The sequence below is a fragment of the Nyctibius grandis genome, chromosome 4 (genome assembly GCF_013368605.1).
Source record: "Nyctibius grandis isolate bNycGra1 chromosome 4, bNycGra1.pri, whole genome shotgun sequence".
In the NCBI taxonomy this organism is placed as follows: Eukaryota; Metazoa; Chordata; class Aves; order Nyctibiiformes; family Nyctibiidae; genus Nyctibius; species Nyctibius grandis.
Genome location: NC_090661.1, coordinates 89,096,536 through 89,116,515, shown reverse-complemented (window position 1 = coordinate 89,116,515; position 19,980 = coordinate 89,096,536). Strand labels below are relative to the sequence as shown.

General features: G+C 45.4%; 1 protein-coding gene across 1 annotated transcript in view; it reads right to left on the bottom strand.

Moving 5' to 3' along the window:
- HPSE2 (heparanase 2 (inactive)) overlaps nucleotides 1–19,980 on the bottom strand; it is a 110,550-nt gene that overhangs the window by 50,394 nt on the left and 40,176 nt on the right. The gene's annotated exons all lie outside the window — the stretch shown is intronic.

Sequence of the window (19,980 nt, the reverse complement as noted above, 5' to 3'; positions counted from 1 at the left end):
TAGCTCCAAATATCATCCATTAATTGTATCATGCCTAGAGGTGGCTGTCAAAAATGCAGGGAGCCACGTAGGCAGAAGAGGCAGATGAGAGCACAGCTCGCTCATGGTATGTGGGACTCGGCTAAACATGCAGCAAAAGGCTCTGCCATGAGTTACACCAATCAATGGATGGATTTAGATGTCAGATGTTAGCTCTTTTCCAGAGAGACCCTCTGCATGTTTTTTAACACATCTGTGTACCCAACTGCTGAGTGACCTACAGCACTGCCTTCCCTCATTCTCTCCTCTTACTACTGGAACACAAATCCTTCAACTGAAAATACATCATATTCTGAAGCTAAAGAGTTGTATTAAAATAGAGTATATGAGGTGCTGGATTAAGCTAATGGTGTCATTGGCTTGCCTTCTGGGAGAGGGATCTGAGATTTTTGCAATGTACTTGTCAGATTTTTAAACTTACTCAGCTAAACAAATAACCACTGTTAAGCCTCTGAAAGGGATTCTGCCCCCAGCCAGAGGAGACAGCCTTCCGAGACAATTCTTGGGGATAAAGGTTGATCTAAAGAAGCACAATTTCTCAGGGTTTAACTGAATGTATCTCACTGATTAAGTAAATTATTATCTTTCTGGATATGGCATAATCTCCACCGAAAAATAAATGGATGGAAAATATTAAAATCAACTTATTAAAATAAATTCCCCCAAAACTGCATAGCAGTCTCTAATTAAATAATTCCACCTGAGAATCCCATCCCCTCAGATCACATATGGGATATGCCCACTGGCTCCCACCTTCAGTAAATGGGAACCATGTGGGCAGCATTAGAAGAGGGAAGTGCAAGAAAAGGTGAGCCCAGTGAAAGGCATATGAACGCACCATGGCACGCTGGGGCAGATTAAAGGGAGACAAAAAAGGAGGTCTGAAAGCTTTTGACAGCAGAGAACAGGAAAGTTTCCGTATCTGAGAAAGGTTATGGGCTTGCTCTGAGTGGGGAGGAAGGTGTTAGCAGTTGGAAGAAAAGACTGTGTCTTGTCCTGGGAGGAAATGCTTCAAAAGCATTTACTTTCCAGCTTAGCAATGACCTTGCTCCATTTATTGCTGAGGGCTGTGGATGTTGGAAGACCAATCCCACAAAATGAGGCTGGTTGCGCATTATTTACAGCTGATAAACGTTAGATTTCAGAATTGGGAAATATATTTATGCTCGCAGCACTCAGAAATGACTCAACAGATTCTCACTCAGATTTCAGGTCATCTCCTCAAGCCCTCAGTCTGAAACTTTAGCATAAGGAATTCCCATTTAAAGAGAGATGATAGGATAAAATTATAAATACTCAAACCAGGTTTGCAACCACCGACCTGTGTTTCCACATGTTCTTGTGCTGTATTAGCACCAAAGGGACAAACAGAGTGAGAGGCTGGACACCAAGAGGACAAGTCAGACACTAGGAGCACCTCCTGGAGAGAAACTGGAGAGAGATGCAGGGTGCCCAGCTGGAAGGCAGTAGCAGCAGCAAACTCTGGCAGCCCCAGCTTCTTTCCAGCAGCCCCAACCCCCAAGAGCATGCACCAACCAGACCTAGTTGTAATGCACTACTGTGCAACACAACAGCTTTGATCACAAAGACTGATGGCAATGAAGAAGTAGATATCTACAGTGATTTAGGGAGGAATGTGAAATATTTTGTGCGCATGTGTGTAGAAACAGATGACTACATCTTTCTAGAGCACTTTTGGCCATCCAATCAAGAAGTCACATGTGCAGCACTTGTGTTAGAAGAGGTGGCAGTGGCGGGAGAGGTTTATCAAGCTGATCCTTCAGGCCCTGGTTAATCATGATTTCTTTCTGGTAAGTTTCACTGGCATCCCAGCGCACACAAGTCCTGGCACAACAAATGCAACACAAGCCCGCAACTATCAGAGGGGCCTGGAAAACCTCATTAGCTTGCTGATGGCTCTACAAGTGCAATCTAGGCATCACAAAGCTTGAGCAGAAGGGAAAGCCAGCCTCCACAGCGCCCTGGAGGAGTTTTGGCAATGCTGTTGGTAACCACACTCCAGGAGGGCATCACTGGGGCATTGCACTGAGAGCTGGTTTCTAATCAGCATGTTTCCTGCGTATCCCGTTCCTTGACACAAGAGGTGCTGCAAGTCCTATCAGTGATGTTTTCCCACTTCTTGAAGGATGGAGATCTGCAAAATTTCCTTAGCCTCTAATGGCTCCTTCCCAAGGACAGACTCACTAGGAGGTGCAAGCTATTGGCAGCTCAAGGGCCCAGAGGAGCTGTTGACCGTGTTTAGGCCACAATCCAGAAGACTTGACTTCAGCCAGTGTAAGTGGAGCTGTTTTATTTATTCTAATGGTCTGATGGCAAGGGAGGAGTGCTCCCTGGCTGCCCATGACAGCCACAGCCCTGTTCCAGACACGAGGTTCAACACACAGCCCCACTCCAGAAAATGCTGCTCACAGGGACAAGGCACACATCCTCACATGCTGCCTGGAGGCAAGGTTTCAACAGACCCATGCTGCCTCCCCAGAGACATTTATTCTTCTCTTAGACCTGTTGTCTAACCCTGTCCCTCTTCCCCAGTCAGGTGAGCCCATGTGGTTGCTCCAACATCATGCTCGAGGACCGTTTGAGCCTACCATCTCCAGCAATGGCCAAGAGGAGATGCCTGGAGAAGAGCGTGAGAGGGGCAACCATGCTGTGACACCTTCACAGGTGCTGCAGTACACTCCCGGCCTCCAGGAATCGGTGGCACAGGGCACCAAGCATTACAAGGCATCAGGAGTCTTACTTCCCGAATAAAAGCAATAGCAAAAGCTGGTAAATAACCATAGCCCCAGCACTCCACACACACTGCGAGCACGATGAAACTCAACTTGGAGTAACCTGCTGTCCCATCTAAAGGTCTAAGAGCAATATGTCCTGGTTCGCACAAAACAGCAAGAGTCTGCTGAGCCCTCAGAACAAAGTTGCGCCAAACTATAAATAAAGATCCAAGACGACTATACACAAATACTGAGGCAATGACTAGAGAAATGACTTATGAAGTGCACAGCAAATGCCTGCAGGGCTGACCAAATGGAGGAGAAGCTTTTAAGAACTGCAGGAGCTTTCCAGAGGAACAGAATCTAAGGAGCGCCAATTTGTGTCAAAGATTTTCCATCTGCACAAAAATAAATAAATAAGGAAGATAGAAGCAAACAGGGAGAAATCTGAATTGTCCATCACAGAGCCCATGTGGGTGTAACTCCTCCAATGCAGAGTCTGTGCTGGACTCCAGTGAGACTGAAGCATTACAGATGGCCGGCGGTAGTCATCTGCATGGGGCTGAATTATACTTTATGGGTCCAATTCTGCCTCTAAAAGTAATATTGTGTCCTTTACACGTCCAAAGTACTCTCTGGACCTGCACAGCATTCACCTGCCGGAGAGGGAGCAACAACATCCCTCAGGCAGAGTGCGGGCTGGGAGGACAGCAAGAACAAAGGAGCAAGAAAAGAAAATGAGGGACAATAAATAGAAGGGAAAAAGAAAGAAATTTATTGGCCAAGCCATGATGTCCCAGCTCCTATTAACTCCCACTGCTGCTCACCACAGCACCTCGGCATAAGGACACCAGCCTTGCCACCCACCGACACGTCTGCGGAGGGAGCAGAGAGGGACGGATGGCAGGCAAAGAGGGGACAAAGGCAAGCCAAAGCGAGCAGGGGGGAAAAAACATTTTGGGGTGTATTTTTCACACAGGATTCACAACATTCCTCAGAAAATTTGATTTTGCCGTCCTGTTCTTGTTTGCTAACCAGAACCAATTTAATTTTAAAACAACACGCAGAGCCAACGGGGGGAAAAATATTTTGCAATGGCTCTTCGCTCCCACTTGGAACGTCAAGCACAGCTTAACTCATTCAGCTCCCGCAATCGCAACACCGGCTCGCGGGGAGCCGGCCCACCACCACGAGAGGGAACGGGGGACTCGCTGACGCTGGTAAACGATACGATGAAAATGGCTTTTTTTGAGCAACTTGATGAATCCCACCCCGTGCATCTGCGGAGGCTGGAGGTGGTGGGAGAGAAGAGCAATTTGTCCATGGAACATCTTCCTCTCACCCCAGCTCCCCGCTCAACAGCTCGCAATGCGGTTTGCAGGCAAAAAACGGCTTGTTACCCCATTTAACAAAGAGCAGAAAGCTCCTATTCCTCTTCCGCTACCAAGAACACGCACATTTCTCATATCAGCATATGAATCTTCTGTGGTTTCATGCCTTGTTGTGACAGTTTGGTAAACAAGCTGATAAAAATCAAGCGCTTTTCAAAGGCAAGGTTAACACACTCATGTGCAACCTGGCTTGTCCGAGAGCACCAGAAACTCCAAACACATTGCTTCTGCTTACCATCTGCATGAGCTTATTCAGACTAAAATAACAAAGTGTGTTTCCTGATCTCCGTCAACGTAAATATAGCCATTAAGCTGCGAGGCTGTTTACATTCTGGGAAATAGTCATTGCATTCATCCCTGATTGCTCCTCGTCCCGCAGCCACAGCGTCCGCACACTGTGCTAGTGACAGCTCTGCTGCAGCCCACAGCCCCACCAACCACCGGCTAACACCAGGCACTGGGACCCACCACGTCTGTGCCACAAAGCCAATGTAAAACCCTCCACAAATATTATATGTTGCTGTCCAAATTTGGTTTTATAACTAGAAACAAGGACACACTTGAAGGATCCAGCTCTCCCAGTTGTAGTATCTGGCAGGCAGAAGTAGGAACATTCATGTTTTTTAAAAGGAGCTCTTTTGGTAGGTAAAATTGTAAATACTAGAGGAGAAAAGACCTGGAGCTTGCTGGCAGTGTGCCTACAAGATCTCCGTCTTCTGCATCACACAAGGACCAACACTCCAACACAAGCACGTTAGCGATGGCACAGCCTCCGTCCCAGAGGATTTACGTCCTGGAAGAGGAGGGGACGGTACCATCTGTAAGCCGTTGCATCCCGGAACATCGGAGCCAAACGCTGAGCTCTTTTGGCTGAGGCAACCCATCTGCTCGTAGAGAAGGGCTGAGAGTGAACATTCCCCAGCCCCACGGGAGTCCCACCGCTCCCACCAGCACCTCTTTGCCCACACAGGGACTGAGCTCCTGTGCGCTGGCAGGGACATTTCCACAACCTCCCAGGAACATGTCCCATTCTGGATGCTGGCCTGCATTGCTAGCCTCGTTACAGCCCTAATAGGTGGCTCCTTGTAATTGTGGGAGACCATTGTTTTTTCTTGGCCTAGCTTCACCTGCAGAATTGTAGAAGAATGAGAATTCCACATTTGGAAATAATAACAGAAGGATAAAACCGGGCAAATAATGGTGCAGGCCAGGTCACACATTCCCATTTTATTAGACTCAAACCCTCCTGAAAGAATTTCCTTGAGCCTGCGTGTACTAGCTAAGTGCAAATATTTTCTAGAGGACATTCTGTTTCACAAAATGGAGGGGCTCCATTGCTGTGAGAGTTACATCATAAATTATCCACTATAAGTTCGGCAAGTCTTGCCTTTATGCTATCTAGCATAACAGCGCTGGACCTGCCCTCTTGGCTCTGCTTGGCGAGCCAGCCCCGCAGATTCACGGTCCCATCAGAAACGTTCCCTGTTGCAAGGCCAGAAAGTTGCATTTGTATCACCACTCTTCACAGCTTGTGTCTTTGTCTCGGTCCCAGCTGAAAATATCCCTTTCCTCTTTTGCATGTGGCTCTTCCCTACCCTCTCCCTCTGCTAGCAATTAACTCACTGGAGCATTCGGGAACCAGAACAAAAGACAATGTGGAGGATAAATCTGTTGTCCCATTCCCCATCCTACTGATGGGGACAATGCTGCTTAGCCCAGCTTTGCGCTCAAAGGCAGCGTGAGGCAAAAAGCCTGATGGTACAAAGAAGGCTGAGAAAGAAGCAAGTATGAGTGTGCTCACTTTAGCTGCTGATGTTCTGCCAACCACGTCATACGTAACCGTTTAACAACAGGGCTCGTGAAAACCAGCACACCAATATTTGCTTTTACCTTGAATTTCAAGACATTCAAGCTATACAAGCAGTGTTTTTAAAAGAGTAAAACAAGTACGGTTTTGTGCTTGTACATGAGCGACGGTGAAGTCGGATACACCGCAGGAACGCCATCACCCCTGGCAGAGCTGGTATGTCCAAGGGAACCATCCTGCCTTGATTCAGAGCTGTTAATCATGTGCCAGGAACCATCGCTGGTTACAGAGCTACGCACCCACTGGGAAAGAGGCTTTCATCACAGCCCCGTAATTAAAGGGAAATGTTAATGTTACATGTTAATAACTTGGAACATCAGTTATCCCGGGAGTTCAGAGAATTTTAAAAATGTAAGTATTTTGACAAAGTTAATCAGTTTACATACCAACTTTAATTTAACTCCAAATAAATCAGGAAGGTTTGACTTTTTTATGCCAAGATATTCCTGCAGAAATAGAAAGTACCTCAGCATGAACACAGCAAATGTCAGCCATGATACAGGCAGGCACAGCATGCCAGCATGCAGCACCTTGCATCCATCCCTCTGCATCTAAAATAGTTAAAGAATTACTCAACGCTTTGCAAAATAAACCCTAGATACCCTTACAACCCCCCAGGTTTGCTTGTGGGGGGGAGCATTGAGGGAAAAAGGATGTCTGTGGCTGGACTGTGTATTTTAATCACGTCCAGCCCTTCCCATCTGAGGTGTATGTATCAAGTATCTGTCCAAACAGGAAGGACGCACACACGGGATAGTCGGAACAGCTGAAGCTCACACACTCAAGAAGGAAAACATCTCCCAGTTGTGTGTGGGTTGGCTCTGAGGATCGGGAAATACACAGGAGACGACGCCCAGGGACAAGGCGGTCTTGGCCACGGGACGTGCTTGGGCACACTGTGGTGGGGTCACTGGGGAATGAGCCATTTTGGGTCAGGGCTGGAGAGGACACCATTGCCTGCCCAGGGTTGAGTCCTGCTCAGAAGCCTCCTAACCCAGATGGGAGAGGTGAAAGCGGCAGCCCCAGTCCGTTCTGAAGCGTATGGCAATATTTCATTGTCAAAAAGACTGTGCTGGCCAGAAATGTTACTACATTATTCAGCATTAAGAAACATTTTCCACTTAAGAACAGACACAAGCTTGAAGCCAGTGTACAAGCACCCTTTCAATCAGTAGTAACAATGGCATCATTCAGTTCTCCTGATGCTTCAGTAGAGATCAGTACTTCTGCCTGTATGGTTTTAATAAAAGCAGCCAAATAATCCAGGGATCGGCTCTCCAGAAAGCCCTACGGAGGGTTTGTGTACTCAAAAATGGAGCACAGGATTCATGGCAGTTAAGGTGGTACTCGTGTGAACACAGCCTCCATGGGATAAAGATGTTCCTGGCACAAGTTGAAGCAGCACAGAGCTGTATGCAGACAAGCCCCTGGAGAGGCAGAAGAGAATTATGGAGTGTTGAGCTAATTAAGTTCACAGCCTTAATTATTGGAGCACTACAGCTGATAATGCAAAACCAGCCTTGTAAACAAGCTTCTATTTTCAGCCACTCATGCCAGCAACTTTCTTCTGAAAGCATCTGCTGCAGAACTCAGACATGTCCCATCCCAAGGGCACGTTCTGGAGAGTGTAAAAAGGCGCTCTGAAGCCTTGTAGCGTCAGGTAATTAAAGCAAAAGAGATCTTGACAATTCCTATTTTTAAACAAATAATGAAAACATGATGGAACATTTCAAACTCATATGTGGGCTGGATCACTCATGGCTTAAGTGCTGGCTGCAAAAAAAAAAAAAAACCAACAAAACACTACAACATGGGAATTCAGTTTTATATATGACTTCCATACTCATAACCTTTAGCTTCTCTTCAGAGCATCCTCTCCTGAGATTGGAGGAACAAGAGGCAGGGTCACACGCAGACCCTCTGCTAGTCCCAGGAGAGCACAGATGGAGTCACAGACTTACACCTTAACTGGCCCCATCCTTCCACCACGCTGAAACTTCTTAGAGGCTCTAAAGCTGGAGGAACCATCAGATCACCTTGTCTGACCTCTTGTACATCACACGCTATAGTATTTCACCCCCTTATCCATGTGCTGAGCCAAATAACTCAAGTTTGGCTGAAGTGTATTTTCTATAAAGGCATCCAGACTGAATATAAAGCATTACAAGATGAAGAAGAGAAGACACTTCTTTTTTCCCCCTTAGGTAGTTTATGCAGCCAGCTAAATATTTGTGTCCCATTTCTAATTAGAATTCTTTAGTTTTGGCTTCCAGCCCCTGATTCTTGTTCTGCCTCTAGCCATTAGATTAAGAGACTCTGCCGTAGATTATATATTTTTTTCCTGAGAACACACAAATCAAGTAATCTTTGGGTCTTCTTTTTGATACACTACACTGACCAAATTTGTGAAGGCTCGTGCAGCTGGGTACTCCCTCCACATGGTGAGCCAATACCTCTCGGCACCCTGTGGAGCATCCTCCACTCCTCCCACCTGCACACATCCAGGAGAAACAGCAAGTTGGGTATGTTTGATAGATATGTGCTTCAGCTGGTGCATAGGGAGCCCAGGGAGGAAGAGATGAAGGGGGACAACAACTCTCTGCTGCAAAGAAAAGTCAGGGAAGCTTGGAGACTGCACCAAACTCTGCCCTGCAGAGTGTCGAGATCTCCAGTTACAGCAACACCCAAAGTGCTGTTCCTGTTCACGCATGCGATTCACACATCAATGCATAGAAAACGATCCTTGAAAAAAAGTCAGTCCATATGAAGGCCAGAAAAGGTCATCACTTCATCTAGGCTACTCTCCCGCATAGCCAAAGCCCGGTACCTCCCAGAGCCACCTTCACGGCACTCAATAATTTGAATTCTACTCAATAGCAAAAAGCATGAGAATTTTTATTTTTTTCTTAAATGGAAAACACGTGCACCAGATCCACTTTTATACTGCTGCCCACTCAATGAAGGGTTAAATGTTTCCTGGGACAGGGTGTAAGCAATAATGTGAGGGTTTGGGAGTCTCAGACATGGGGCAGCTGGAACAAATGGACTATCGTGGGCTGTCAACATATGAACAAAGACATCAAGTATGAGTTGGGATTCTTGGGCATTAAAATACACACTTCACAATTTCCAGAGCAGACAGGGATTTATAACTCACCAATTATCCCTGTCTCATGATGGTATATAGCAGAAATGTCAATGACGGAACCAGAGCTAAGGGGAAACAGAAACGGACAGATCTCCACATGGTCATGTACGATATGATGATGTGACACACACATTACAATATTCCAGTGCCCAGCCAAGGGAACCAGGGCTGGGCAAAGAGGGGAAAGACAGAACAGGACCAGATCACCTATTTCTGCTGTGAGTAGCAGTTTGAAGAACAGGAGAAGCCAAGATGCTCCACTTCAGTCCTGGGAGAGTGGTAGTGACTGACAAGCCAGCTTCAGACCCTCCAGATACTGTGACCTCCAAAGCAAACCTGATCTTTAAATGACAACGTATTTTATTATTTCATACCTTTGCCCTACCATTTTAAATCCATGGGGTCAGGCAGGTTAATGAAATAGCGTGTCACTTAAGTCCTGCCTATCAATAAACCTGACCTCAAGGCTCTCCAACACTAACCGCACCTGCCCTGCAGCCCCAGGAGAAGTCATGTTGGATGGGCTGCATGCTTGCTGCTCTGTCCATGCTGCACAGAAATTGGGGGTCCCTTCCCTACCTGAGCTACATCCCAGAAGGCTATTGAATGATTATCATTTCTCTGCATCTTCTATTTCACGGCACTTTCCAACTTGACTCGGGCCAATCTGCCACTTAATTGCAAGGACTTAGTCATTAAGCAAGTAACATGAATTGGCAGGTTATGAGAAACATCTTTTCTGGAAAAGGTTAGCCTGAGCTGCTTGATAAATAACATGATAGCAGAGAGAGTGTCTAAGATTCAAGGGTCACCAGGAGCTCATTGCCAAGGCAAAAGCTTTTACAGGCTCTCTTGAACCTCCTAAAGAAGCCACCCAAGAAACAGGCACAAAGTCAGTTAGTCACAGAGTAACAGAGCTGTGTACCTTTCTCATTTCAAAGCATAGCCACAGTGGTCAAGCACCGTGCAATAAAAAAAAAAGATACAGCGCTGGTTTTATGTACATCTCTTATACAGAGTGGGTGTAAGGGCCAGGGATGGACACAGCTCTTCCTCAGCAGTACAGGGAGGCACCTAGGACACAAAGATGTGATTTTAAAATCATGAGTGTCGGAAGGGACAGAGCAGCAATTTTGATTTCTAGCATGACTTAAAGGAAGCAATCAGATTACAATGAGACCCTCGTACAGCCGAAGCATATAGGGTGTCCGTATCTACATTGTTTTAACCAAAACTTCCTTCAGACACCAGGAGGCACCAGCATGCTGAGAGGGATGGACTTCTTGTGGGTGATGCTCACAGTTCACTCCTAGGTATCCATACATGCACTTTTTCTAGCTGGGCAAGCACCACTTTTCCCTAAGCGTAAGGTTTGTATTTGCATGTAGCCTCCCATATCTGTTCATTTTCTCCCAGGTTTTCTGGTGTATGAACATCTCCCCTGCCTGTCACCTTTTTGTCCTCTAAATTCTTCCCAAAGACTTGCACCCCTCTGTCACCTGATGAGTTGCTTAAAGTAAAACCTTGCTTTTTCTGCCCAGAATATGATACAACCCCCCCTGTGTGTACATCATAACCCAGCAGAACTACAGCAGCACCCACATGCCCAAGCAGTCACTAGCCATTACTGGAACCACCAGTCCCAAGTCTCCTCTTCCCATCATCATTATCCCCAATACTGCCACACCTGAACTGCCACTGGGAGGAATGCTCCTTTGCATATGATACCCAGCTTATTTCTGAGCATATAAGATTTCATGTCCATGTCTGGTTTGCTACACACCCAGACACTCAAATGCTGAGCAAGCCAAAGCCTGCATGTCTGCTGTGATCAGATATGCACTGTGGCAGCCAAATCCTCAGGGTGCACATGGTCCATTTGTCTTTACTTGCAACAAGCCAAAATGAGGACACACCATAACACCTGGTGTTATTCTCCTCTTCATCTCTTCCATTGTCCTGTTCATCCAGTGAGATAAATCCCTCCCAAGGACAGAAACCCACGGGTGTTCAAGTCCCAGCCTTAACATGGGCTACATTTAACTTTCTGTTCATAGACTCATCAGTGGGAATCCAGCTCCTTTGGTGCCCAAGGACAGTGCTACCAGAGAACTGTGTCCCTTACCGAGAACTGACAATCCAAACAGCACAAAACCAAATGGCACTGAAGCTGCTGGTACTGAATCAGTGTGGGAGGCACTCTTCCCTTGGAAAGCCACTTTGAGGAACACATGCCATGGGAGGGTCCCTATCCCTGGGCACCCCCGAGCCTCACAGCTGCATCGGTGGGCAGGAGGCAGCGGCCATGTCATGGTGTGCCAAAGCACATGGCGCTGCCCCAAGCCTACGGAAAGCCACCAGCGTGGATCTGCCCTACAAGGTCCCACACAGTGTTTCTGCAAAGCATAAACCCCTTAAACCTCGTGTTTCTGGAACTTAAATCTGCCATTTTAAAGCAGCTTAAACGTGATGTGAACACTAATAAAAACACCATCCACCAACTCTGCTGCTGCAAAGCAGCTGGCTTTGAAGTTGGATAATTCACTTAGCAGGAGCTCAGCCTTGCAGTGCTCTTGCACAAGGACAGAGGGAATGCAGGAATATCGCTAACAGCAAAATCTATCTAGAGGAACTACCAGGTTGTTTCTATTTACTGCTCAGGGTACTAATAAATCCAACAAGGAGAAAAGCACATGTTATTTTCCTGCCCAAATGCATGAGGTAACTCACACATGAGTTTTTTAAAGCAGTGGCTGTAACCAGTTGTGGGTTTGGGGACATGATTGCCCCAAGGAAAGACATTGCTCTGTGACACACAGCCCCTCTTTGGGATTCGCACTCTCGGGAGTTCACTGAAGCTAAAGCTTGTATTACATTTTTACTTTGTTTCAGGGCTGGGTAATTTTATGGCCACTAATAACACTTACAGTTAAGTAAGATATGCCTATGAAAAGGTAATCAAATGTCATGCATGAATTCAGAAACGAGCAGTGGTTCATTCAGAGAGGGCTGAGGAAATGGCAGAATAATTATTTTTGAAAGGAAAGAGGAGATGTACTTATACATTAGCAATTAGAAATATATACTTACATATTAGTAACTATACACCAGTAAATTAAACGAGGGCTGGTGCTTGAAGCGATGGGCACACGGGCACAGCTAGCTCAGAGGTTGGCTTCTGGCGGGGGGTAAGATACCCAGACGCCTAGCTCACAGGGCAGGAACGCAGGAGGAGATGGATATGACCTAAATTAGGAATCACCACTCTGGTGATGGGGGCTTCCCTATGCTGATACAGCAGAGGATTAAACTCTGCAGCTAAACAGTCCTGAGCTGAGAGAAGATAAATCAGAACAAGGAGGAGATCAGAGGCCAGGAGCAGGAAATACACGTCTGATCCCACTGAAGGCTGGCTGCGCTGTGCTCGCAAGCAAGATCCCGCTCATCTTCCGCCACAGCCACCCCAGGAAGCTGCTGCCCCATGACAGCAATGCACATGGGTGGTGGCAGCAGCACTGCTTGCTCTCAGCCAGGATCCTGTCTGCTCCCGCACTGCAATGGTGGTCAGAGGGATGCTGCGGGATAACGCACCCGTAGCCACAGCAGCCAAGGCCAAGGACCTGATTGCATGGTATCAGTGTAACTGGTGCCCAGTACATGTTTGTTTTCTGAAGAGGTTAATGCACCTCCAAGAGCATCAGAGAAACACACAGGTGATCTGTCCAGCTCAACAGAAGTAACAACTAAAGGTTTCTTTGTGGAGTGACCTCCACATCCTGGTGCCGCACTAAATCACCCTCTTGGTCAGCGTTCAGTGTGGAGAAAGCAGGCTGAGGCTGTGGCTACGGCAGGGTACATAACTACAGTCAGGATGCACTTCTGCACACAGAGGGGTGATGCTGGGGTCTTTTTTAATTGCACATTTTCCTGCACTGCACTGGCCCCTTGCAATCCTGGGCTGAGGATGGAAAGGAAGGAGATGCCACAGCACTTGTCAGAAAAGATTTCTGGATACAGGCTCTTTGATCATGGGAAAGGAAGGGCAGGTTGAGACATTTATGTGGGAAACAAAACCCCAAGAACCACTTTATTGCCATGTAAGGAACAGTCTTTTTTTTCCTCTGAGCTCCACACAGACTGTCTAAAAGGAAAAAAAAAAAACCCACAGAAAAAGCATACACTCTGGCAAATTAAAAGTAAGAGTATAATAAAGCAAGTCAAAAAGATTTTAAGAAACAACTTACTAAAGCCTTAAAAACTAATAAAAGCTTTTTTCAAACACATCAAAAGGAGGAAGCCTGCCAGAGAGTCTGTAGAGGCAGTAGATGGCTGAGGCAAAAAGATAAGGCTACAGCAGAAAAGCTAAATTAATTCTTGGCATGCGTATGAAGGAGCTTAAGAAGGTTTCCAGAGCAGAGCCTTGCTCTACGTGGGACGAGCCAAAGGAATGTTTCCAGCCACAGGATCAGCAACAGAGGTGCAATGACAGGGGCTTGCAGAGCTGGGCAGGACAGGGGGGCTTTAGTCGCTGCTCCTCACCACAAAGGGAACACCAGCGCCAGGAAATCACAAGGTGGAAATATCAACTCACACTGCCAGTGCCAGCTGTGTAATTAAGGAGAGGAACTCATTACCAGCACACTGAGGGTGCCACAAGGCTGGATGGATTCCCTGGGCTCTGAGATAAATTCCCTGGGCTCTGAGATAAAGGAGAAGGAAGAAAACCACCATCAGCAATGAGCACCGAGCTGTAGGTGATGCGCTGGCAGTTCCACAACTCTCCTGTCCAGGCTCTCCATTAAAGGCGAGAGATGCAGGAGATCCCTCCGAGGAAGGGAGCAGCATTCCCCAGAAGGAGGGAAAGCTGAAGGTGAACATCCAAAGGAGATTTGCCCTCATTACCCTCATTATTGCTTTAAGACCGTTCTTTGGGAAAAGGTCCCAGTAACGAGGACTTATAGTGCAACTTATAACTACAGGATGACAGCAGAGAGGGGGAGGATGGTACTGTGAAACAGGCCAGTCTTTTGGGGGCTCAGAAGAATTTTGCTGTGGGTGCTAGAGAGGTCGAAGACTGTGCCTACAACCATATTGGAAACCCTCAGTCATAATAAAACCTGAACCACCAGTAGCTGGGCAGGCAAAGCATTGGTTCAAGCTCCTCGCTGCTTGCAGCACAAATTTTATGTGATTTGGTACGAAGCATATTCTGTCATCATCATTTATATGGCTATGAAGACTAGTTACAGTACCACGGATGATGAAATTAGGACCAGGGTACTTATTCCAAGCAACGCTTTCTTGGCTTCACAGGGTGCCTCCCAGGAGAGCCTGCTGCAACACTGTCTGTAACAGGGTTGTATTATTAAGGTTAATGTTGTTTTTCTGGGAGAAAACAGGAATATGGGAGTGGTGAAAAATTTGGGTGTTGGAGGTAGAAATATGTAGGCTAAAGAAAGGTGTAATTTTATAACTGGACATTTTATGGTTTTTTTTTTTTAACCTCAACTGCTCTGAGCACTGCACAAGCCCCTTCGTCTCACCACCCACTTGCCCCTGTGCATTTTCCAGCCTCAGTTTTTCATCACTGAACCTTTCCAAGGGATCAGGCTGCTAATCAGAGACAAGTCCCAATCCATTTCTCAAACTTACATAAATGGATTTAGCCTACCAGGGCACACAGAGCCTCATGCATGAGGGTGCTGCACAGCCGCCGTGGGCCCCTGACACCCATGGGAACACAGCACCCAAGCGGGCTCTGTTGGACACAAACCCAGGAAGCCAAACACCTGGAGGTTGAAATTTTTTTATATATATATATATATATATATATATATATATATATATATATATATGAGCCTAATTCCCACCTGCAACTCTCTGGAAAATTTCAGGGTTCCACCAAAAAATAGCCCACAGAATATATATTCATATATTGAGTTTAAAAAAAGTCTCACTTTCCCTTATTCACTTAGACCTCCTTGGTGCAGGAAATGAGGGCATTCAGTTTGGCTGTAACAAGGGGAAATTTGCAGATGAATGGAAGATGGCTATGCTCCTAGAAATGCTGGCATAATGACTGCAGCGAGATACCAAAGAACTTCAAGCTATTCAATTTATTCTAGTGACAGATAGCATGTCAATCACCTCTTAAGCACCAAAATATGTTAAAAAGATTTTTTTTTAATTATAAGTTACACTTTAATTTATCAAAGCCAGGGCAATTTTTAGAGACAGAATGAAGCAAGACAAATGTACGTACTAGAAATAAGCCTCCCTTTTATACATACATTCAGTGAAGGCAGTTAATCATTGGAACAATTTATCTACATTGTGGAGGATTCTCCATCACATGTTATCTTTTTAAGGCAAGAATAGAAAATGTTATTAAAATCTGCTCTGATTCAACCAGAAGTTGCAAGTTCTAAGTAGGAATTTCTGAATAAGAATTTTTTTTTCAATGTTGTTATGCAAGACAGACAAGATTTTTGTATTTTAGTGCCTACTGACCTTAAAAGCCAAGAATGATTGTAATGAGAGAGGTTTCCCATTAAAGGAGATGATATTAAGGGACTTAAATTGTATTTCTTTGAACTACTCCGAAAATTTTTGCTTTGATATAGATATTCTTATTCAGTCAGTGTTTATTTAGGTATCAAAAGGTACTAAAACTAATCATGGGACTTTTCCTTAACATATATTTAATGTAGCACAATAGACTTACTGAAGCACGTAAAATATCTGAAGTATATTAGGAGTTTAAAACCTTGTAAAACTATGGATTACTAACCCAGTGCTATGAATGCATTTGGGGATTTGATGGGATGTCGCAGGATATTAATTCCCCCCCTTCCCGTCACAGCAGCAGAGTGAAGGGAAAGCTCCTCCAGTCCCTCTAGCAACAGAGACAAAATATTAGAGCCCAATAACAAATTTCTGCAGGACTCTCAGAAGTTTGGTTGCACGAAGGTCCTTCTCCTCTGGTTGCACACATGTCCTTTGCTAATACAAACAGCTGCCGACGAGAAAGAACGCTGAACTTCAAGTCAGAACTAAAATAGGTAGAATAGTCAAGTATTAAAATAACCAGAGCTCTGGATCAAACTTTTCCACATTAGACTGAGCTCCAGCTCATGCACACCACACAACCTCTTTTAGTCAACACAGACACAATCATATCTGATTCATATTCCAGCTAAGGATCAGCTCTTAATTCCCTCAAACGAAATCCAGACGCCAGGTGCCCCACGTTCCTACACCGTGTGGATTCTTAAACATTTTCCTCCTTCACGTACACGCTCAGGACACATGAGTACACACCACGCCAGAGCAGGCAGACACACAAAGATGGCTCTTCGCCAGGCACGCTCCTCTACAGTGAGACGTAGCGAGCCTCCTCTGTCTAGTCCTTGCTTAGCTAAAAGCAATTCCTATTTGAACAGGCCATGAATAGACCAAAATGATAACAAAAAGTCAGGCATTGCCCACAAAAGCCAAACTCATAGCTGACCCTCACTCTCCCAGGCGTGCTTCTGCACCAGCCATGTCATAACATCTTATACGGTGCCATTGCATTGGTAATGTAAACCTGCCCAACACCTAAGGGAAATATATATTTTTTCAAACAATCTACAGCCAGATTTTCCAGTGCTTCAGTCCAGCTGCCTCAAATTCAAAGCTTTTATACTATCTGTAAAGCAGTTTGAGCCAGCTGGTCAAGAGTTCTCAGTTTCTGTTGTTTTCTTCATCTCCAGGCCCTTTCAGTAGGTTATACCTGTGCTGGGGGAAGGAAGGAGGGGTTAAATCCAGACTGGTCCAGGTCAGTAAGTGCAGCATCTTACATCGCCCTCGCCCTGATGGTGGGGAGGGCTGCACACCCTCACCCACTGCTCTCCCTCCTTCTCAGCTGTCTTCATTAACAAACACACACCACCAGGAATCAACAACAGAAATGTGCTTGTTTGAAATCCCTCTAAATTGAATCTGAAAGGAAGGAACAAAATAAATTAATGAAACTATTGAATAATACTGGACTTGGCCCTTAACGCTTCCTACATGATTTCTCTTCCCAGGTTGACAGAGAAATACCTGTAGTTATTCTTTGAATATATTGTTTTTCACCTATTTTGTAGTGATTTCATCCAAACCAAGTGTCCTTGGTTTGTTTTTGAGATAAATACTACCCCACAGTCAAAATACATCACCACTACTATTACCTTCCCAGATCAATGGATGTCAAAAAAGAAAACAAATTTGTTCTTGACTGGTCTAGGTTAGACCAATGTTTCTTGTCATCTTATTATCCTCGAAGTGTTTTTAAATTGGTTCATAATTTGCTCTAGTATATTCCTTGTTAGCAAAGTCAAAATGTCTAGTTTATAATTACCCAGGTCTCCTGTCTTAGAGAAGAAGGATTATGCTTGCCGTGCTCCCTTCTGCCAGGACACAACCCATCTTCCATGGACCGTTCAAGAGGGCTGTTTTGGTGCAGAGACTGGATTATCTACATGCTCGAAAATCTTTTCCTAAGCCATTTTCCTATGCCAGCCACATACATGTCCCACATTCACGGATGCTTTTGGAAGGTCCTCGTGTTCTGCATCCTTGGCAGTGCCAGCCAGGCTCCAGCATGGTCCTCATTCCCCAGAACCACAGACCAGTACACAGCTTTGCTTAGTCCACTGCGGTGGCACAGCATCAGCTCGGCCACATCCCTCTGTCCTTCCTGGGAGCAGAGCAGGTGGTCCCAAGGAAACCACCACCCCATGGATGTGAAAAGCTGAGACTGATCCCTCTCTCAAAGGTTAATAACAGGACTTGTCATTGCATGGCATGAATAGGGTATTAATACCCCTGATCATGGGCCAGTAGGGATGAACTGGACAGGCTCCAGAGGAATAAGCCTCATGCAAGAAAAGAGGGTGAGAACATGGCTGATTGTGGGTGGGGAAGATGCTGGAAAGCTAGGACAGGCATCCCTGTTCTGCCTTTGAAACCACCCTGCTAAGTCTTACTTGCCATTACACGATGCCCAGAGCCTTGGGCTCTACCCAGTGCCAGCTCAGCACCACGCAGGACTGGCCCTTATATCAATTACAAGTCATATTTTGACATCAAGGGCACAGGAGACCTGTGGAAGCACCATTTCTGCATAAGCAATTTCACTCTCCCACCATCAGGTGCCACCACAGGCAGAACCAGCCTCAGTGCCAGCGACAACGGCATGGCTTCAGGCTAAGGGGTCTGCAAGTATGGGCTCACCAGTATTTACATGTGTTTGTCTGAAGTTAGGGGAAAAAAGGAAAGAATATGAGAAAATGAGCATTTTAATTTCCCAATAAAATCTATGCCACAGTATGAGTCATTGTTTGCTTTTTTACACTAGTTGAGAAAGGCCTTCTGGTTTTAATAACTAATACTGCTGAGTTCAATAAAAAGCACTTAATTTAATTTAATCCAAACCCTGATTAATGCCAGCTTCCCCTGGAATTTTATCTTTGTTTTAATTTGAGTCACTATGTAAGGGAAAAAAAAAGACAGAAGGGGATAGAAGTCAATTAGTTCCTGTGCTTGTTTCTGGGCAAAACACTGGAAAATGGAAGATTGACAGGTACAGTCTGAGAGTCTATTTTTCCCCATTCCTTGGGCTGACTTTTCCCTAAGAATGTAATGTTTGCTTAGTCTTTAAAAAGGAAGCTTAACGGCTCACAGCTCAGTTTGGAAAATAAAATATTCCAGGGCCAATTAGGATCAGATTTCTTTGCTGGAAGTATATTGCTTTTAATGTGTTAATATTCAAGAGATATGCTACTGTTTAATTGGACACAGAGAGCCCTTAAAGCTTGAGAGCTCTAACATGAAAACAGCCAGCCTCATTCATGGGCTCTGGAGTGGCTACAGAAGGAAATAATCTGGGATAAAACCTCTGATAAGAGGTTTTCACCCTTTTCCTACAGTTGTCCGCACGTATGTTTATTCAGATTCATATCTTATACAAATAACCAGTGCTAACAGAATTTTTTATAGGCTGGAAAGTTGAATAATCAAAAAAAACTAGAGTTTTTTTGCTGCTGATAATGGCGTTCAACACCCTCTGCGGCTGCAGGGGGATCAGCTCTGCCCAGCATCACACAGGAATCCCATGACAGCGCCAGGGTTAGGATCCAGTTCTCCCACATCCCTCACCAGCGCCTTAACTACAAGTAAACATTCCCTCTCTTCTTGCAGTCCTCTATCTTATTCTGCGCTAGGAGTACGCCAAGGTCCTGCCAAGCCAATAGTTTTTAATTACATGATCACATACTCTTGTAATGCATATATGCAAGGGAACTGAATTAAGGTCACATGGGCCTGGGTATTTTCTAGCTTTTGTATGACTGATTTCTGCAGCTTTACAGAGAAGGTTTTGGATACGTTGTCTAGGATTACCTTTCATTACAGAAAGGAGAGAAATAGAAAGGAAATTATGCAAACCTACGGGACTACTTGCAGACATCTGCAGCAGAACCTTAACTCAGGACCTTAAAGGAGCAATGGAGACCTCAGTCTCCTCAGCAAAGAGAGCAACTGCTGGGAGCAGAAGGCTGGAGCAGTAATTACATAACAGGCACTTCACCGCATATGGGGTTTTAGGTCTTTTTTTTCCCCTTCAAGCAGCCAGGGATGCTGGAAATTAGCAAGTCTGAGCTCTTTGCTGTGCTAGAGGCACTCAGCAGCACTCGTGTAGGCGGGCGTTGCATGCTCGTTCTCATAATCAGATGTCTGCTCGAACAAGATCTAATTTTTTGTGCATGTTAGAGA